The 22992-nt window shown below is 36.6% G+C and overlaps 1 long non-coding RNA gene across 1 annotated transcript; it reads right to left on the bottom strand.

Annotated features, from left to right (window-relative positions):
• Positions 1–521: 521 nt before the first annotated feature.
• Positions 522–22913, bottom strand: LOC123598374. Its single transcript, XR_006712572.1, has 3 exons — positions 22722–22913; positions 20961–21066; positions 522–679 (listed from the first exon to the last, which is right to left on the bottom strand). It is a non-coding gene; the product is annotated as an uncharacterized LOC123598374 (long non-coding RNA).
• Between the last annotated feature and the right edge of the window lie 79 nt (positions 22914–22992).

The raw sequence follows: 22992 nt of genomic DNA, 5'->3' as shown, positions 1-22992 counted from the left end.
AGTGTCCGAAGTCTCTGAACAATGAATAAATGTGAATTGATTGAATGACCATTCACCTACACCTAATACACAGTAACTTTATCTAAGTCATACTAAAACTAAAAGAGAGTACTCAAAAGAAAGTATATTTTTTAAGAAATTATACATCTATTTCTAGATGACTATCAGCACATTTTATATGTATTGAATGAATGTCTTCCCTATCTACTTTGCAAAAAGAAAAACTTACAAATCAGAAGTCACAAGGGAATAGAGATTTATTCACTGCCTTTTTGTTTTCTTTCATTGAGAAAGAAGCAGGTATAATACAGAATTACACAGTCAAATACGTGAAATGGCTTAATGCCATGCAAAGTACTTATGCAAAACTATCAGCTTAAAGGGGATCGATAGTAAACTGTCAGATTGCTACCTCCACAACTGCAAGAAAGTCAGCAAGAAGATTGGCAATGAAGAAATAGAAAACTCTATGGACATACATACCTCTCCTTTTGCTGCCAACATGGTAGATGTGCTGTCTGTAGCCCATTGGTCCTGTGTAGTCAGCTGGATGACACAGCAGGATATCAGAGAGTCTTCATTCCTGTGTTCTGAGAAGTATCTGGCAAGGCCTACTCCTTTCTCTCAGGTGCTGTGCTCCGCTGCAGGTGATAGAATCTTCCTTGAGAGAATCCAACTTCTGGAAGAAAAAAGAAAGCCAACCTCAGCTGTTAAGCCATAGCACAGAGTCAACAAGAGCTTTTTTACAACTTTTAAATATTCATGAATCTCCAATAGTTGTAGGCAATGGGGAGACTAAGCTGGCCAGGAGAGGAATGCTGTCCCTGTGTTAATGTGATAAGAAATGGTAGGAAAGACTTATGGTATTAAGCATTTCAGCTGTATCATATTAGCACTGTATCATAGACCTCGTTTTTCTCCAACACAATACAGAAATCATTATTATGTTAAGATTCCTAAGAATCTTATTCCTAAGAAATAATTGGGGAAAAAGCTAATGGGATCAAAGATCTAAAATGTATTGAGATTTCAACTTTTTTCTTTAAAAAAAAAGTGTATCTTTAAAGTTCTTCCCCAAATCAAAATGTATGAAAACATTTGGTTTAGAGTATTTTCTGGAAATGTCATAGATATAATTTTGTTAAGCATTTTTTATTACAGCTTATCCTCATTATTAGATATTGGCAGAAATGTGGGTATATGTGCACATGGGTGTTTTGGGGGAGTGTGTGTGTGTGTGTGTGTGTGCATGTGTATGTGTGATTGAATATGTGTGAAGGTCTGTATGGGATGTGAGAATAAGGTATGTGAATGTCCACTTATAGGAATGGGCAATAACCATTAAATTAGAGCTGGAAAGGGTCAATCAAACCATGTAAGATGTTGACCTTCAAATTTTCCAAATGACTTGTGAAGAAAATACACACATATATGTGCTATAGAATTCCTATTCTGTTCTTTAGAAAAAAATGGACACATTTTAAAATAAAAATTCATGAGTAAATCAACATTTAACATCTATAAGCAAAATTATCTAAAATGTTTCATCCATAAAATGGTTCAGCTATCTTATCTGAATACATAGCATATAAGGAGCTACGTTTTCTATTTACTAATTTCATTTTCGAAGGAGGGAGGGGAGGGAAAAAGGAAGAAAGAAAGGAATGAAAAGAAAGTGTCAAAAGTTAAAAATAGATGAAGTAAAACCAATGAATTAATGAAGTAATAATTAGTAAAAGTTCACTGTGCACACACCAGAAAGACAGTTTGTAAACCAGGAGCCCTCAAACTAAAACATGAAATGAGGCCCAGGGGCATATTGTTATAAAGCAGTGTATATAGTGAGAAAGCAGTGACCATTTATTCTTCCAGTGATTGGATATAATATTAGAATTTTCTTACATGAAAGGGAATTGATTAGTGGTTACCTCATATCAATTTGGGACAAGAGTTCAAGTTTTGCTGATGATTTCCAGAGGCACAAGCAAAAAAATTACCCAGGTCATGTTAGTCTTGGTAAATAAGCTAACCTAAGCTTTGTTTGTATGACTAAATTGGTTTTGTCTGCTCAGGGAATTTTCAAGGCTGGCCTTCATTTGTTTTTTATTTTAACAAAATAAAGGAAAGAAAGAAAGAGGGTGGGAGAGAGAGAGAGAAGGAGAGAGAAAAACCAAGAGTGAGATCTCTGATCCTAATATGTACATAATTAATACGTAAACATCTGGGCTTACCTAGGCACACTATTGAAAGTTTCCCTCCCTAACCACTCACACATTCTTGCACTACCTTCTGTGATTTTCCCCCCAAAAGTTTAGGGATTAGTGTTGGGTTAAGAACAAAGGAAAAGATGAAAAGTACCAAATTCAAGAAGAACCTATTTTAGACACTGTCAGAACTCGAATTGGAATAACAGGAAAGGATTACAAGGATTCTCAGTCCAATGGCCTCATTATACAAATGGGTAAACCAAGTAAGTTCTGGAATACCGTTTCAGTCAGTTTAAGCTGCTATAATGAAACACCATATGGACTAAGTGGATTAAACAACAACAAAATATTTTCTCATGGTTCTGGAGGCTGGAAGATGATTAAGGTACCTACATGGTCAGTTTCCCTTTGCATGGCCTTTCGTTGGTGTGCACACACCTTGGGAGATCCTGTGTCTCCTCTTCTTTTTATAAGGGCACCGATCCCATCATGAGGACCCCACTCTCATGGCCTAATCCAACCCTAATTACCACTTAAATCCTCCCCACACTCTACTCCAAATACCATCAACATATGAACTTGGAGGAGACACATTCAGTCCATAGCAGACACTGAGACTTGCCCAAAGTCACTCTGCTGATTAGTGGCCCAAGGAGGAGACTCTGCCTCAGATATACTGACAATTTGTCTAATATAATTTCCACTGCAAGATAACCCAATGCCCATTATTCAAAGGGGTTAAAAAGAAGGGAGAGAGACAAATAATCGGGGGGTTCACTCAAATGTAATCTTTTGCAGGCATATGATTCAACTCTATGCTATCCACCTCCTGTAAGGCACTGAACCATCCGCTTTGCCATCTTCAATTTCTCTCTCTCTCTATTCTACAGACCCTTCCTCCTTTAATTCCATTATCCTGTTCAACTACATCTCTGGTGCAATTCTTTTTACTGTCAAACGCTACAAAATACTCTACATTCATTATCTCCACTACCGTATTCCCATCTGCTCCCCGGCATACTGCAGTCTGGTTTCTACCCTTCTCAACTTCTATTATCCACTGCTTATACTGACAGATTGTATGTATGTTGCTCAATTTATCCATCCAAAACAAATTGACGATTGTTTACATTTCAGAGGGGAGAAAACTGACACTATTAAGTAACTTGTCCATTACTGTTCAGTTTCTCTAACTATAGACATCATTGCTGCCTATCATCTTTGTCTTATAAATTCCTTGGTAACCTTCTTACATCCAAGTTACATTTTAAAAACTATTTTTCCATGAATTCCCCAAGGTTTAATTGATTCCTACTAATACACCAAACTTGCTCTTACTAACTACTAAAGCTAATGACCTCTCTTTCAATCTTGATTTCATTCTCTAATTAATTTCCATTTGATTACTTTCTGGCTTTGGGCATTATCAACTCTCAATTTATTCTGGTACAGAGGGGCATTTAAGAGTGAGAGCCGCGGTCAGACAGAACAGAGTTTGAACTTCATCTCTCACGGTTACTAGATATGTGTGGCATTAAGCAAATTTAACTGTTCTCTGCTTCATTCAACTCATTTTTAAAATTAGGAACATAACATATTACTTCAGAGCCTATGGGGAGGACGGCATGAAATAAAGAGTGTGAAGGTCTCAGTAAAGTGTCTAACACCTAAGCACTCTATTAAGAGTATCCTTTATTCCCTACTGACATGATTACCTCTTTTGTCAGCCTTCCCAATCTGATTTCTCTTTCTCAGCCTCTTATGGCAGCCTCTTGATTATTACAATCCAGATTTCTGCTTTTGACTCATTCTTTCATTTCCCTCACCATTATCCCTAGATGTTTTTATTGAGTCCCTGGTTCACCTGTCACTTCTAAGCTGATGTTTTTAAAATATAATTAACATCTCCAAGTCTCACCTTTCCCCAGAAATTGGCCTGCACGTCCAAGTACTCTTGCTTATCATTCTTTATCAAATAAGGAATATGAAACCTAACAAGCGTTATAGATTGTCACCTTTCCCATTAAATATGGTCCCAGTTAGCAAAGAAATAAATCATAGTCATCCAGAAATTTTTCAATTCCTTACCAATTACCACCCAATTGTATTAATATGGAGGGCATACTCCTCATATCCCGATTTTCTTCTCTTCTCTGTTAACATACCCCTACAACTCTACTTCATGGCCTCAAAATGTCACACTCACTGGGCAACTTGATCTTCCCAAAATGTTTTGCTTAAGTATTCCTGAGCATCTGTGACCATGCTGCTTGCTCTTTCTTTTTCTTTCTTGTAATGATTTTCCTTTTGTAATATTTTTAACTTTAAATGCCATTGATTCCCTAGGAATCATCGGGGATTTCTTTTATCTGTTTCCATTACACTTTGCAAGTGCTCTTCGTGTGATAGAATATCATAATCATTTCATGTCCCTCTGCTTCCAGAAGTCTAAGTATTATTCACTTTTGTATACAACTAGATCTTGAAGTTCTTTGATACCAATTCATTGAATATTAATTTATACCCTAGTAACAATTTTTTCCCTTGGGGAAAAAGCTCACTGTTATATAACGTTTCTTATAGTTCCCAAAAATAATTTTAGTAAAACATTGAGATTCAGTTTATAAAAGTACATATTTGCTATAATTACTAGTTAATGTTTACATTGCATAATACTTGATACAAACAAAATAATATGTCACATATAAATAAATTCTGACTAAAGACAATAAATTAACCCACCACCCAACTTAAGAACTAGACCAAAACCCACAATTCTTGAATCTTTGTTTCTTTTCCATGCCATCCCTGTCTTGTTCTCAGATACAGCTACTAGTCTGAGTTGTATACTCATAATTTCCTTCTTAAAAAAACAAAAAACAAAAAACTACAGTTCTTTTACATCTATAAGTATCCTTAAACAGTGCTAAATTGTTTCCTAAGAGAGGTGGGGGGTTGCTCTACCAACAGACCAGGAGTATATGAGTATTCCTACTGATTGTCATGTTCACCTACACTTGGTTTGGTCAGACTTCTTAAATGTCACCAATTTAGCAAATATAAGCATGCCATCTCAATAAAGTCTTAATTTTAACTTCTCTGATTACTAATGAAGCTAATTCTATTTCTTTGTTGGCCCTTTGATTAAAATAAGAACTAATATTTTCTGCTTATTGCTTCTTGCTACGCAGGATGAGTTTCCAGGGCACCTGGATGGCTCAGTCGGTTGGGCATTTGACTTTTGATTTTGGGTCAGGTCATGATTTCACAGTTTGTGGTTCGAGTGCTGACAGTTCTGACCGTGCTGAGTCTGCCTGAGATTCTCTCTTTATCCCTCTTTCTCTGTGCCCCTCTCTTGCTGTGCACTCTCTGTCTCTCAAAAATAAATAAACTTAAATAAATAAAATTTAAAAATTGCTTCAATACAAAAAAAAGTAAAAGCTTCTCATTACATTATATACACAATAAAAAGTTTTATTTTCTGGAACTATTCATATCATAATCTCATAGACTCTATAAGAAAACAGGATTTCTTCTTTGAGATGACTAAAGTGGTATTGAAAGAGGATGTGAAATAAGAAAGAATATGTAATATGTAATATCCTTACATGAAATAAGAAGACAAGAAACCAGTGAGCCTCTAAAGTCACAACTAAATTCACTACGATGTCAGGTTAATCGGTGCCTAATTCATTACATGCCACTGAGAGGTCACTTCTGCGTTGCCTCAATGCTGTTGTTGCTTATTCTATGAAATCTAAGGAATTTGTAGTAGGCATCTTCATCTATAATTATAACAGATCATAACATCCACAACTGAAAAATTTTCAGAACTGTAACTCAGTGAAAGATAAAAGAGAGATATGTATCATTAGAAGGTAACTATAAATGGAATTCACATGTTCTACCCTGCCATTAGTGGCAAATTTAGTGGCATCACCTACACATTTCTGAGCCTAGTTTCCCCATCTATAAAGTAGAACTTTACAATGTGGATTGGGCCCTAAGGCATCTTCTTAAGCTAAATGTGTAAAAATATACCAGATAATTCTAATTCTTCAAATTGTGCAAGACAACCAAGACTGAATTTACCTACGTTTATTCCATTTTGTATTATTAAACGGGTTTTTATTAAATTCTACATTTAAGGTTTTATGCTGTTGTCAATGATTTCAATGTTTTCCTTACACAGGAACAAAATAACTGATTAAAAGTAGTTAAAATTGAACCCAAATCAAAAGAAAGACACAAATCCCTAGGCACAAAAAATCAGGACCTTCAATATCCTAAATTCTTTATTTCATTATTACATGTACTCTTTCTAGCAGACCCATACAAATTTGTAACCTTATGTACACCTAAATTCCTTTGGCAATAAAATGTCTTTCTTTCCCCAGTAAGCACTCTTCAGAATGAGCTTAACACACCAGGGAGCTTTTTTTTTTTTTTCCATTCCCACAAGAAATTCAGCATCTTCTTCAAGACTTTATGATCCTCGTATTATTTACTGTTGAACAGGCAATAACAAGAAGGTATCCTGAAATCTAATGTGCGGTTAAGTTTTGTTTTCCTTGACTAGGCTAAAGGAAATAGAGTAATGGGTAGGAAAATCAAATTTTATCATTTATAGCTTTTGCAGAGTGGATGTAAATTATAATATAGAAAATCTGAAATTAACCTGCTGTTTACTTAGGACATTAGGCAGAGTTTGCCCATGCTTCTACTTACTAAAATATTGCTTTCTTTGTAGACTGAGAAAAAAGAATTTCGATAGCCCCGGGATATGAGTCGATTGTCCTGAATGCTTTGTCCTCCTTCTTGACTAGTAACCTTATAAAGTAACAGATAGAGTGTGATATTTAAGAGTCTGAAGAGAATGAGTAATTAAGGTACACTTTTTTAAAATATCAGGTAAACCACACAGACATTGGAACAATCTCAGTTATTGTTGTTTGTTGGAAATATCATGTATATTTATATGCTAGTTATAGGTATGATACTTACACATAAGATTTACATATATATATATAATATTTAAGAACATGCTCAATAGCTGTACTCACCTATGGATGTATATTAGATAAGAGTAAATCTATGAATTTTTAAGTTTATTTATTTATTTTTTGAGTGAGAGAGAGAGAAAGAGAGATAAACCACAAGGGGGGCGAGGGGCAGAGAGAAAGGGAAAGAGAGTATCCCAAACAGGCTCCACACCATCAGTGAGTTTGAGCCCTATTCACAAACCACGAGATCACAACCTGAGCGGAAACCAAGAATCAGATGCTTAAAAGACTGAGCCACTCTATGTATTTTTAAGAAGCCACTATTTTGTTCTTTAAATCAATGGATATTTGAAATAAATGATTACAAAATCAGTCAAGAAGAGTATAACTTGGAGCAAGACAGAGGTCATAAAATGACATCAGGCATTATCAGATATTAACAATAGTGAAGCTGTTAAGAGTACAGGGTCTGGAGCCAGTGTTTCTCGATTTTAATCGCAGTTTCACTGTTTACCAGTTATTGGACCTTGGACAAGCTACCTAAACTATCTGTTGAAATTATTCTGAGGGCTTAAATCTGATTCTCCTTTCCTTCCTAAGCACAAGGGAGGACTATATTTCTCTATCTCTTACAAACGAGCAAGAGATGTGATGAGTTCTGGCTACTGAGCTATGAGTGGAAAAGATATGTGCATAATGAGGTAGAGATCAGTATGAGATCTCCATGTTTTCTCCTTCCCAATGTAGTGTCCCCGAAAGTTAAGAAATGGGATGAACCAGGGCACCTGGGTGGCTTAGTCAGTTAAGCAATGGACTCTTGATTCCACTCAGGTCATGATCTCCTGGTTCATGAGATCCAGCCCCGGGTCAGGCTCTGCACTGAGCGTGGAAAGAGCCTGGTTGGGATTCTCTCTGTCCCTGTCTCTGCTCCTCCCCACCCACGCTCTCTCTCTCTCTCTCTCTCTCTCTCTTTGTCAGAAATAAATAAATAAACAGAAAGAAAGAAAGAAAGAAAGAAAGAAAGAAAGAAAGAAAGAAAGAAAGAAAGAAAGAAAGAAATGGGATGAAAGGGTCACAAGAAAAGGAAACTCCTTCAACCTGATCCTGATTGACAGTACAAGGAGACCAACAGTGGACATGTAATATAAGCAAGAAATAAACTGTGGTTGTGTTAAGCTGCTAAGAGTTTGGAATTAATTTGTTAGTGTAGCATAACCTTGCCTAAGATGGCTAATATACTCACCGTGCCTCAGTTTCCTCATCTCTAACTGGCATAATAACAGCATCTGATTATTTTTATGGTTGTCAGCTAGACTTACTAAAGCACAAGATCAATGTAGTTTTGTAATTCCTATTAATAGCAGTACTTTTATACACCCTTACTGAATAGATTTTCAAGGATAGAATGTACTATCTGTCATTAAGTCCAGATTTAGCCAGCAACGGGTTCACATTTCTGCAATGCCTATCATCTCAAATTAAAAATCAAAGTCTCAAATTCTGCTTTAATATAAAGTAGCTCTACTAGGACATATAATATTTTTGTGAAGTGAAATATCTGTATGTTGACAGAAATATCTCAGTAACTGACTTACTTACTACCTTTGATTTTTAGAAACAACATATTTTTTCTATTATACAGAAGGAAATAGAAACTGGATAAAAGGGAGAAGTGGGGAGAGAGGAGAGAGAGACAATAGTGAAGAGTAATAGACATTGCAGTACAAAGATTACTGCAGGATTCTTCTGTAATGCTCTGGCTACAGCTTTATCAAGATTTGGGATTGAAGACACTTGAACCCCAAGAGTGAAAAAAGAACGTTTTTTTTTTTTTTTTCAGAAATGTAAGCTCTTTACCGACACACTTTTAGTTAATCCACATGACATCAGAGAAAGGTCTTATTTCCTGTACTTTGCAGATAAGAAAAATATACCAGAGACCATGGGAAGACTAGAAGAGAGTCACTCCTCACCCAAAGGCATTTACTCTATTGGAGAAGCAACTCTGTTTTCATTTTCATTCAGTTGTTCACTTATTGCTCTCCCTCATGTTTTAAACTGGAGCTAAAAATGAAAAGAACAGTTTATCAAAGCAAAGAAAAAAGGAAACATTTTCCCTGGAGGAGCAAAGTATCTTTACATGATTGTCATTTTGCTGAACTCTAGGGAAGAAATTATTGACCAAGAAAAGGAACAAATGGATTAGAAGATCTCATGGGACCAACCGTCTCTGGATGCTAGGAGGTCCATCTAGCAGAGATGAAAATGAGAACATAACATTTCCTATATTGAATTTGAAAAGAAAGAATTTCATATTTCTTCAATAAACAAAGTTAGCCACATTATACTTTAACTCTGGAATGTTAATTATACTGTGTATGTTCACAGTAGAGTACTACCTTAATACGTATTATAGTCAAAGTACCTTAATGTTAACACACATTATTATATTCGTTAAAATTAAATAAATAGTGCTATGCAAGTACTATATAAACAGGCAGTCTCCTGTGTTTAGAAATTTATTATCTGTGCTGCTAATGAAACTTAAAGACATGTAGAATATCTAATAAATAATTAAAAGCTAAGAGATTAGTGCTTTAACTATTTAAACATTATTAGTTGAGTGGGGCACCTGGGTGGCTCAGTCAGTTGAGCGTCCGACTTTGGCTCAAGTCATGATCTCACAGTTCGTGAGTTCGAGCCCTGCATTGGGCTCTATGCTAATGGCTCGGAGCCTGGAGCCTGCTTCAGATTCTATGTCTCCCTCTCTCTCTGCCCCTTCACCACTCACTCTCTGACTCTCTCTCTCTCTCTCTCTCTCTCAAAAATAAATAAACATTAAAAAAATTTTTTTTTAATTATTAGTTGAGCATTAACTATTTGCCCAGTCCATGTTAACCATGATATATACACAGCTTGTTACTTAGTAGGGGAAATACAAGTCAAGACAGAACAAATGAGATATTTACCAAACATCTGAAAGAAATAAAATGGCACTGTGTGCCCTACTGTATAATGAGCTTTATAAAGCAGTAAGAAAAACCACCAATTCCCCCCAAAAATGAAAAACATAAAAGAAATCCACTTTTTGAAATTATTACTATTCCAATAAAAACAATAATAAGTGCTATTTGGAACCATAATATAGAAAATAAATTAAAAATATATCTATTATCAGGTAATGATATCAATGTAGACAAATGACTATCCTCATACGCTGCAAGTGCTATTACAAACTACCAAAAAATTATCAAGATATATTTACTGAAACACACTGAAAAGCCTTCAATTTTTACATCCCATTTTAAACACATATCCAATATTTAGTAACACGCTAAATAATCATTATACCTAATATTAAAATAACAATAGTTGACAGTATCTAGCTTATATAGTTGTTATAATTGTTTCCATAAACGAAAAGTTGTGGATAAAGGACACTTCATTAGGATGATATTTATATGAAACATTGAAATAAGTAAAATGTTTACATCCACATGGCAAATGCATGAGTATATTCTATTCTGTCCAAAAATGATATAGAAGAAAATGTGGAGACAGGCAAAAATGATCATAACTTATTCCAATGTTCGAATTAACAATAAAACTCACAGGGATGAAAACTGATGTGAAGGCACCACAAAAGCAGAATGAGAAACGTCCCATACCCTGAACTGTGAAGAATAAGCATGTTTTCGAAAAAGCTCAGCAGAGAACACGGGATTTCCAAATTGAGGAAAAAGGTTTGGAAACAGCAATAATTATGGAGTATGGGAAACAAAAACAACCACGGTATAATTTGAGTGAAAATGAAGAATGGGAAGGAGAGGGGAAGGAGTGAATGGAACTACTATTTTTACAGCTAGTACTTACTGAACCTTACTTACTCTGTGCTAATGACTGTGACATGCTTTAAATTCACTCTCTTATTTAAATATGTAGCACTAGTAGTAAGTACTCCCGATCCTGTTTTGTAGGACAAAGTACAGGGGAGCCGGTAAGTATAGGTTCTGGAAGCGCACTCCCTCATTTCCAATCTCAGCTCCTCCACTCCTGGCTGTATGATCTGGGGCAAGTTACTGAGCCTCATTATACCTCATATTAAAATAACAATAGTTGACAGTATCTAGCTTATATAATTGTCATAAAAATTAAATGATTTAATATAGGTAATGCTCCTATGACAGTGCCTGGCAAATGGTAAGTGCTGAAAATTTTAAACCATTTTTTTTTTTTAAAGGAAGCAGATCACAGAACAGAGAAACCTGAGGGTGAGAATTTTACTGGACTTACAACGTTTATTTATTTTTAAAGGGACAGAGAGAGAGACAGAGCATGAGCGGGGGAGGGGCAGAGAGAGAGGGAGACACAGAATTGGAAACAGGCTCCAGGCTCTGAGCCATCAGCCCAGAGCCCGACGCGGGGCTCGAACTCACGGACCGCGAGATCGTGACCTGGCTGAAGTCGGACGCTTAACCGACTGTGCCACCCAGGCGCCCCATACCATTTTTTATCAAATGGAAAAAATTGAGTCTTCAAAGTTCTAAGTAAAATTCAAGGGAACACCATCAGTAACTTGAAGAATGGGGAATTGAAGCCAGGTCTGTCTGACCACAAAGCCTAGCCTCATGGGCACAATGCTGACTGTCCCCACGTCCCTACCTACAAGCTACAGTGGAATGCCCTTCCACACCTTGACAATAAGGAAAAACGTCCTCTTCCCTGATCACGCAATCAGAGCAGAAGCATGAAATTGCTCTTCAATGAAAAGGAATGGTTCCCAGATATCAGCTTCTTGTCCGACCCTGAGAAAGGGTGTTTGTTTGTTTGTTTGTTTGTTTGTTTGTTTGTTTTTTAAAGCAGGTGTTCATCACCACAGAGACCAACCAGCTTTGGAAATTAAAAAAAAGGAGCATCCTAAAGGATGTGTGCATGGAAGCACTGAGCAGTGACCTGGAACTGAAGCCAAATGGCTTTAAGGATCCCATTTCCATTGGCTGCAAAGTCCAAAGCTTAGTCTGCTATGAATAAACATTTGATTCACTTTACAGTTTGACGCTCCTCGTTCTTTTGCTTCCCACTTAGATCTGTCTTCAGAAAAGAATGCACTGACCATGCCACAGAAGTATGAAAGCCTTTGTAACAGTTATATTTTCATTGCACATTGAGTTTCTGCACCAATCTTGCAAATACAGTTCACTTAAGTTGGTCTTATATTTCATTATCTCAACCACAGTATTTTAAGAGTGAAAGAGGGTATGCCCTGGGACAACAGGCTAAAACAGACTTAAGAAACTGGGACATACAGTCAGGTTAGGTCAATATGAGTTAAGCTTGAGATTTTAAAATGTAGTCTCCCCTCCTTCACCAAATTAGAATTTTCAGTTTGTGCTATATAGCTCAGTAATATATAGTGTCTGAATTAAGGTAATGCTTGGAAGGTTTTAAATATGGCTGTGTGGGGGCTCCTGGCTGGCTCAGTCAGTAGAGCATGCAATTTTTGACCTCAGGGTTTTAAGTTCTGAGCTCCTTGTTGGGTGCAGAGATGACTTAAAATTTAAAGAAAAAAAAATTCTTTCAGTGTGGCTGTGTGATCTTGGATAATGTACATAATGCTTTAAACTGGAATGTCCCCATTCTTAAATTGGAAACAGTAATTCCTACTGATAGGGCTATTGTGAGAATTTATGTATGACACACACACACACAAATAGACATGTATGACATATAGATGTAAGATACACACAAATCTATATGTGTGAATATGCATATATGCATATACAATGATCCCTGAACAACATGGGTTTGATATGCAGAGGTCCACTTACATGCAGGGTTTTTTTTTTTCAATAAATACAGGACAGTGGTGTAAATGTATTTTCTCTTCCTTATAATTTTCTTAATAACATTTTATTTTCTCCAGCTTACTTTATTGTAAGGATATAGTATATGATACATACACAAAATATGTGTGAATTGACTTGTTATGCTTATTGGTAAGGCCATTAGTAGTTAAGTTCGGGGAGAGTCAAATGTTATGTGTGGCTTTTTGACTGCGTGGATGGTCAGCCCCCTAACCCCTGTGTTGATCAAGGGTCAACTGTGTATCTTAGTCCCGTGAATGCTCAAAACTCTGTGGCTGTTACTATTTTCTTACTACTCTAATTCAACTCTCTGGAGCCTCTTGTGAGGTAGGCTGCTGACTTTTCTCAGGCAACAGTGCTCTGTACTGCTATGTGATTTCTTCAAACTTCTGTATGTGCTATTTTCTAGGAACAGTCAGTTATTTATGTATCAATATGGTGAAAACAAAACCACGCACCTCAGTTCTGCCTTCCCTCAACAAATGGCAATATCAGCTATTGGCTTCACAATATTTATGAACTACCCTTCAGTAATTAGTATGTTTTTAAGCTCTATGCTAGAAGCACTGTCATAGGTTAGGTTATTTGACTGAGAACAGGCCATTTTGAAGAAGGAGCAAGTATCCTTAAGGAGGGACTTTGGTGTCACCTAGGAGAAAGACATTTTCAACTGTAGACGACTTCTAGTGACAGGAAAATTTTTGAATGTGTAGAATTTGGGGACTTTAGAAATGGCATTGGGAAGCCTAAATATAGAAAGAGATGACTAGAATTGTAATGAAAGGGCTCCCCAGTGAGTGACCAGAAAACAGAATCTTTGGAGAAACCTATAGCTACAAAGTGAGAAGAGGAAATCCAACCAAATCAATAAAGGTCATAGGTAGTGGATACAAAACATACTTAAGTGTAGCATCAGACATTCAGGAAAAGTAGGCTATGAACATGCAAAGTCAAGGAAAGTGGGCTATAAATATGCAAAAGCAACAACAATAAAGAGTCTAGCACCTTCTATGTTGTATCTGCCATTCTTTAGCCTCTAATAAAGTCTAAGGAATATGCTGTCTACTTGCCAAAATCTGTTGAAGAGAAAAATATAAAGGTGACTCAAGACTTCTAATATTTATTTATTAACAGTAAGTAGAAGTGAAAACTTATCCTTTTACCCCCCCCCCCCCAAAAAAAGGTCACTGCTGGTTTGATTACGGTATGAAGGAGGTAAACTATAGGCTGTGGGGTAACTTCAGAGAGCCATTGGCAATGATGCAGATTCAAAGGATCCGTTTAGCCTAAAGAGCTTCTCTTACAGGGTGCCTGGGTGGCTCAGTTGGTTAAACTTTCAGTTTCAGGTCATGATCTCACAGTTTCTGTGAGTTCGAGCTGCATGTGGGGCTCTATATTGACGGTGCAGAGCCTCCTTGAGATTTTCTCTCTCTCTTCCTCTCTATCTACTCCTCCCCCACTCGCGTGGTCTCTGTCTCTCTCAAAATAAATAAATAAACTTTAAAAAAGTTTTTAAAGAGCTTATCTTACATATATATGGATATGTGGAGATGGCACCTGGAATCAATTTTGATCCAGAAATACCACAAAAATGCTAAAATATTCACACTTGCAGCTAGCAAGAATATCTTAGATTTCTCAGCTTTATGCCTAGTATATGCTGTGTGTAAAATGCTTTTATGATCATTACTTAATAGTTTAACAAGCTCTGACAGGACTTTAATAGATTTAGATCTTCTTTAAAATGTACTGGACTATGAAAGTGGGGATTTTTTTGGTTGTTGTTTCAAGAAAGCATGCCATATATTTCCACATTTAGAATTTAAAAAATCCCTTTTATAGAGAATATATGTCATGCTTATGGCACATTCAAGGAATTTTTAATCCTTTCCATTTAGAGAAAAATACCATACAAAAAGTTTGCTTCCCACATAAATCAATCCTTTTTTTTTTCTTTATAGCTTTCTTTTCTCCTTTGTCTATGAGTGTTATATCACACAAAATCTAAATTCTGGGTAATGAGAAACATTAATCTAGTAATAGTCACCCATCTACATTTGTCTGACTTATTTTAAATCCTAAAGGAACATACAAATATCTAAATAAAGTTAGTAATACAACTTTGTCTTTAAAATTTTTTTTTTCAACGTTTATTTAATTTTGGGACAGAGAGAGACAGAGCATGAACGGGGGAGGGGCAGAGAGAGAGGGAGACACAGAATCGGAAACAGGCTCCAGGCTCTGAGCCATCAGCCCAGAGCCCGATGCGGGGCTCGAACTCACGGACTGCGAGATCGTGACCTGGCTGAAGTCGGACGCTTAACCGACTGCGCCACCCAGGCGCCCCAACTTTGTCTTTAATAGCTAGTTATTATTAGTGCTGTTTCACTAAAATCTAGTTAAGAATTTATCCATAGGGAGGGAAAAAACCCCTATAATTATTAATGTATTTTAAATAAAGTTGATATCAACTTGACCAGATTTGAACATTATCTATAATTAAGAATTAGATGGCCTTTGGGATATTTATGATTTCATTATCAAGAAGCATATTACTTTCACCAACTGATGTCTTATTGGCATATAATTCCAAACCATTAACGAAAGTTAATTTATAAAATCTCCTTCCTTTTCTTGATAATCCAAATAAAGAAAAAAATATTTGTTATTTCATAAATATGACATTTACTTTTGTCAATTATTATTTAATTTTTCTACAAGTTTGGTAGTTTTTAAATGATTCTGTTGCTGTCGCATTCTTTGCATTGTTTATAATGTGCACATATTCAATACTCAATATATGTGCTTATTTCAGTGAATATGTAGGGCAAAGATTCATCAACATTAAAATAAACTACCTCAAATTTTTCTTGTTCAATCCTAACTTGGCCACTTCCCAGCTGTGTGACCTGGAGCAACCCCCTCGCCCTCTGAAAGTCTCAGATTCTTTATCTTTAAAATGGGGTCATCATTAACTTGCAGCGTCCTTGTGAAGATTAGAGCTACGGTTCACCATGCACCTGGCAAAAGTTACGTGCTCAGTAATTGGTAGATGTTAGCAGTAAATGAAATTGAGGTCAGCAATCTCTACCCTCTTCCTAAAAGGATATCCCAAAAGAAGAGGCTAATGGTGACAGCTTTCACCACCATGAAAATGTTGCCTTTTTACGTCATAGAAAAAAGGTTTCCTTGACCCTACAGTACTAGTTGGGTGCTTTTTTATACCCCACACAGAGAGATCAGAACAGTCATGCAGGTTTCATCCAACCTACCTTAGATTCAAAGAATTAGATGAAAAGAGATTTTATAAAGCCAGGCAAAAGATCTGTCGATCCATGTAAAAACATTACCTGAGCACAAATTTTCATTAAGCTTTTCCAAATGTAACATTTCAGTTTGTGAAGGAAGAAGTGGCATCTGAAGAACACAGGATATAGGATGGGAGGATCAGTGCCCTCAAATGAAATTCGCAATGGTGTCTCTCCTTCCATGGATTTCTTTTGCCCCTGACCTAATTTCTGTGCTAATTTATAGGGCTTATGATTACTTTATCCTCTCACAGCCCATACCTCTCCCTTCCTTCACGTCTCCCAGGGACTGACTCAGGGAAGTAAGGCATATGTGTCATCAATAAGCTGCATGCATGCAGTTAACTGTTCAGGATTCAGCTGATCTACTTTGTGGATTTTCCATGCCTTTCATTTTTGTCTCCTCCTCAATCCTACTACCTTTCTTTTGATGATTTCACTGCTCATTATCACCTCTACCAGAGGTGAGAAGAAAGAACGTGAAATTTAAATGAGTGGGAAATGGCTTTTAAGATTTATTTGGAGGATAAGGAGAGAAAGTCGAAAGTGTGAGCTAAACTTAGGCCTGGGGTTTTCTGATGACTTGCCTTGCTATACTTACCCCTGTTAAAGTGATGCTAATTAAGCTCTGAAAATAAAAGAACTGCTCTACCCTACCTTGACTGTTCTACCCCAATCCACCCTTCCTCTTGGAATATGTGGGGAAAGAGGAGAAATGTAAAACCCATTTACACAAAGTTTTCTAAAACAAAAAGAAAGTACTCGTTAGTATAGACAAATGCTTTCAGGAGTCACATACACTGCACATTCCCATGTTCAATGTTTTAGAATACAAGTTTGTATTATAGTAACTTATCTTATGTGCGTCCTTTTATACACAGAGTATAAATGCATATTTATTTACTAAAGCAATTATACAGCTTTTCAAGCAAAAGAACCAATATGCTCATTTCCTATTAGCCACACAATTAATCTCTGAGTTGTGTAGGGAGAATGCAATGTAGGCTCTTTCTTTTTTTAAGTTTGTTTGATATACTTGACCAACAATCTACCTAAATTACAGTCATCCCCTCCTTTTCCTCTGTTTTGCTTCCAGGGGTTTTAGTTACCCCCCGCCCCCCCCCCCCCCCCCCCCCCCCCCCCCCCGGGCAACTGTAATCCGGAAGCAGATGATTCTCCTTCCACAGCGCTGTCAGAAAGACAATAGTAGCCTAATGCTGGTCACAGTGCCTACATCATTCCCCTCCCTTCATCTCATCACGCAGGCATTTTATTATCTCACATCATCACAAGAAGGATGAGTACAATACGGTAAGATATTTTGAGAGAGGGAGAGAGGAAAGCCACATTCACATAACTTTTATTACAGTATATTACTGTGATTGTTCTACTTTATTGCTAGTTGTTGTTAATCTCTTATGGCACCTAATTTATAAATTAAGCTTTCAGGGCGCCTGAGTGGCTCAGTCAGTTAAGTACCTGACTCTTGATTTTGGCTCAGGTCACAAGTTCACAGTTCATGGGTTCTAGCCCTGCATTGGGCTCTGTGCTGACTGTGCAGAGCCTGCTTGGGATTCTCTGTTTCCCTCTCTCTCTATCCTGCTCTCTGTCTGTCTCTCTCTCTCTCCAAAAATAAATAAACTTAAAAATAATTAAGTTTTAACATTGGTATATATGTATAGGAAAAACAGCGTTCAGTACTATGTGTGGTTTTAGGCATCCACTGGAGGTCTTAGAACATCATGCCCTGAAGATAAGGGGGAACTACTGTAGTACTGATTCTTAAAAATACTTGTGAATTTGAAAAATAAAATATGAAGTAACTAACTGGTATTGATGGCAATGTTTGAGGTTAAAGCTTTAGGAAGGCATAGAAGGTATGAAAATAACTGCTTTTTGTCATAGTTAGCCTCTAATATCAGATACATTCCTGAGGCCAAAATCTACTATTCCATGAAATAGGAGTACTTCTAAACTTTGAATTAGTTATGTACCATCTCTCTTGCTCTCAACTAATATATAAAATGAGGGTTAACTAGGCAATGCATCTAAGTAATATAATTACTTGGAACTTTGCAGGACTTTCAAGTATAAACAATAAATATACTCACATAATATATTCTAAGTCTACACATCTTAAGAGTGAAGCTGGCCAAACACAGAGGAATTTGTGTTTCTGTATGAATATCTGTTTAGGACATAGCAACTGACTAAAGAAGTTTTTACTTCATAAAGGCATCATATAGCCAATCTAGGCTGACGGTGTTTTTCTTACTGTAGATCAGTGATAAACATTTGTTGGCTTGAAAAACATTTATTTATTTATTTATTTATTTATTTTGAGAGTGAGTGAAAGAGAGAGTAGAGGGAGGGGCAGAAAGAGAGGGAAAGAGAGAATCCTAAGCAGACTCCACAATGTCAGTGCAGAGCCCAACGCGGGGAGGGTTGGGGTTGGGGGCTGCATCCCAGACCGTGAAACCATGACCTGAACCAAAATTAAGAGTCAGACACTTAACCAATTGAGCCACCCAAGCACTCCTTGCAATACATTTAAATATATACGGGGCCTAGATCCATCCATTCTGGTGAGGAGGGCATACCAGAGTAGAAAGACCATTTGCTTTGGAGGCCACAGATTGGAGCCATAGCTATTGATAGACATGTAATTTATGGCTGTAAAACTGAACTAATAATACCTACATTTAAAAACTGTTATCAGGAGCAACCAAATAGATAGCATGTTCAAAACATAACTGATACTCAGTAATTGGTCAATTTTATTATTTTTCAAATATTGTATTGGCTTTATAAATGTGATCATATCTTAATCTTGATTGTTCATTAGAAAAAGAATGTGTGTCTGTACACACATACATTCCATTTATACATATTATGTAATGTGTATAAATATATAATTTATATTTATAAAATAATGGATTTTAAAAGATATATAAATACATACTTAATTTAAAAACATTATATAAATATATATTTAATTATTATAATTATATTTAATTATAAATACATATTGTAATTATTTTATATACCATATTTATATTATATGTCCTATATTTTACACTATTTACATTTACATATATGTAATATATACATTATATGTTTACATGCATATATCTAAATCATCTAAAGGGGCTTCTCATTTCATATATTAATAAGCAAAAATGTAATATTCTTAAAATAAGGTCATATTCTAAATTTATACTTATTTACAATCCTGAATTAATTAGAACATTTATAGGACTATGGTTCAAAATAGGTTTAAATATCAGTGTATATATTAATTCCATGAACCTTTGTGAATACTATACTGTTATTAAAATACGTTAAATGGTTCGATATAAAAGCTACCTGGAAAACAAAACACTCCAAATATTTTTAAAGTTTAGGGTATGTTTGATAGATGTACAAAGTTTGAAGATGGTATCCTGATAGACACCTATAAGCATGCTCACCCCTTATAAAGAGATCAGACTGCAACGGGAGAAGCCTTGCAGTAAATGGAAATTATTATTAATATTAATTAACATTTATTTATCATTTTACTAATTATCATTATATTAATTATTACACTTATTTATTATAGTAATTATTAATTATATTACTTGTAATATTATTTATTATTAATTATGAATATTAATCAATAATTAAACATTGCAAACACAGTAAGTAATAATCAAATTGACCTGTGCATCATTATCCAGTGTCTATTAATGACAGATATTAGGTAATCCATTTAATGCTTATTAGTCCATGTAGTGTATAGGGGTGTATTTATAGGAAATTGAAACAGAGAAGTGTGATAACTTACCTAAAGTCACACAGTAACCTAGCAACAACCCAGAAAATGGAATCCAAATTTCTTGGCTCTGCTCAGTGTGCCATCTATTGTATCAAATTGTTTTCCTTGTCTATAGAAAAAAATAGGCTCAGGAGGCATATAATCTAACTATTCTTCTAGATCAATTTTTACAAAACACCTGGGAAGCAGGCCCAGAGCAATTGAGACATCTGAGAAGTTCATAAGTATTATTTTTCAAGGGAGTAATAGCATAAGCTCCCTAAGTCATCTTTAGAAAGAAATATGTGACACCAGATGGTAGGTCACAGGGCTGGCATCATAAGGAACAGGAGGGTGGGAATGCTTTCACTGTACCCAGGATGAAGGTACAGGAGAAGAAAGAGGGGTATTTGGTCTTCTTTCATTCAGTGTAAAACTGCATGAAACCTCTGCTTAGATCTTCAAAAAGGAGACACAATAACAAGTAGCTCAGTTAACAGCTGGGACTGTGACAGGAAAGTTTTACCTCAAATTGTGCCCAGGTCTTCCAGTTTTGATGACAAACTTCCACCCAGGGACTTTGCCATCACAAAGCAATGGGGGTTATTACTGACATTCCAGACGTTATCTCCAGAATGTTTAACTTCTATGTTTCAACTTACATTATAGTCCATTTGGTCATGCTTTTTAGAAACACTCTAGCAAAATTATTGCTAAATCTATGTATTATAGAATACACATTTAATTTTTCCTACTTAATGAAGCAGAAGAGGTGCACTAACCTTTTCCATAGAGAGCAGATGGATGGTATAGTCAGGAGACCAAAATTCTGCCGTGATGTGGTGTGGGGGACACTTGAAAATGGTGCATCGGTGCCAAAACTATCCACTGTAGAAAAAGAAAGAGTTTAAGAGTCCACAGACAGAGTCCAAGGAGCTTAAAGACAGTCAACAAAATAAATACAAAAAGACAGTGTCCCTTCCATAGAATTATCTTCATAAACTACAGCTCCCGTGTGGTGTCATTGTAAACAAGGGACAAATTAAGGAAAGAGATTCCCATATTTTCACCAAAAAAAAAAAAAAAAAAAAAAAAAAAAAAAAAAAAAAAAAAAAAAAAGGTGAGTGATTTTAACCTGTTGGAGAGGGCATGAACTGTAAGGGGGATACACAGTCTACCACTGTTGCCATCTGTACAGATGTAAAATTAATTCAGACTGTGGGTCCAGCCTACATGTACTCTGACAGCTGACATATTGCCTGATTCTAGCCATGTGCCCCAAACTTCCGGAAGCTGTGGGTAAGGTGTGAAGACGTAAATTAAACACATTTCAGAAGCAGCTTGGTACGGATTTTTGGAATCAGACATGTTTCAACTACAGATCCGTGAGTAAATATTTACCAATTATGGTAAAAGGTCAGCGGTAGGGCAGAATTAGCAGCTGAAGAGGTAAGGACAGACAAATCATACTTCTCTGACGGTACTTTGTTTATCAGCTGTGTAGTGGCCTCACACCCACCTGAACACATTCCCATGTGTTCACCACTTTACTCCCGCTCAATTTTCATTCTAAAGAGCTTCAGGGAGCTAATTTTGTAAACCAGATCCCTAGCATACACCAGATATGTATTATAAGGGATTCTGTTTGTGCACTCTGTGTATGGTCCTATTGCTCAATAAGAAACTTACATACACCAGGTGTTTTGATGTAGTGTGTTGTCAATATTTAGGACTCCATGTCTCTAGAATTAGTCGGGATGAAAAGAAAAGAGGAAAGAGCAAAACAATCAGTTCAGCCAACCAATTTATATTCTAGTTAGTATAAGGGAGAATAGGAAGATTAAAGTGGTGCCTATGGAAAGCACAGGGATGTTAGATCTTTCTCTGACCCAGGAGGAAGATTTTTGTATTCTGGGCTCAGTCACTAAATATTCAGTGGGGAGGATTTTATGTCCAGGGCAGTGCACAGGCTATCTGGAAACCCAGTGATGAAGAGAAATGTCTACGCAGGGAAAGACCAATGGTCTTTTCCATTATTTATATGGCACCCTGCAGATCAAAAAGTGTTTCACAGACTTAATGCGTTGGAGTCTCTCACCAGCCCTGATTTTATAAATGAAGAAACAGGTCACATGGCCCTTGAGTGTGAGAGTCCGAGGAAATATCCAAGCATTTTTGCACCACACTCCTCCAGGATTCCTTTCTAAAGGCCTGCTTTCCCAAGAAGTATTCCAAGGGGGGTAGGGGGGAAGTGATAATTTGAAAAGTAACCAATTTTTTTTTTTTAACCTAAGCTTCAGTGAGTGAAAAAAGAAAATTCACCCGGAGAGAAGTATGTTCAAATTACTTACAGGCAGAACTACTTGTGTTACCACACAATTGTTTCCATTCCCCGCCCCCCCTTGGCTCTTTCCCTGGCCAGAAGCCACAACTGCCTCTAAAGTGGGACCACAAGGAAGACACCCAGAGACCCTGGCGCGTACAACTAGGAAACTGGCCACCAACGGCGAAGCTTCAAAATTAGAGCAGGTCAAATCCCTCACCGAATTCATAGGTTTGCTTTTCAGGCTCAGACCACCTTAGGAAGAGTTTGGGATTCCTTCCCTCCGCAGAGGAGAGCGGGTTTTCTCTCTCTGTTGCAAACACCGCCTGATCCAAGTCTCTCCGAAGAACTGGTGGCAGGAGCAAGCTTTGGGGCTCGCGCCTGTGGCTGCTCTGTAGCGCCGACTTCCTCGCTCTCTCTATCCAGATATACAGAAGCAGGCTTATTTATTTATTTATGCTAATTCGCCCTGTCGTGCTCGCAACCTGTGG

This window comes from Leopardus geoffroyi, chromosome A1 (assembly GCF_018350155.1).
Source record: "Leopardus geoffroyi isolate Oge1 chromosome A1, O.geoffroyi_Oge1_pat1.0, whole genome shotgun sequence".
Classification (NCBI taxonomy): Eukaryota; Metazoa; Chordata; class Mammalia; order Carnivora; family Felidae; genus Leopardus; species Leopardus geoffroyi.
Note: the sequence above shows the minus strand (reverse complement) of the source record. Positions and strands in the feature narration are given on the sequence as shown.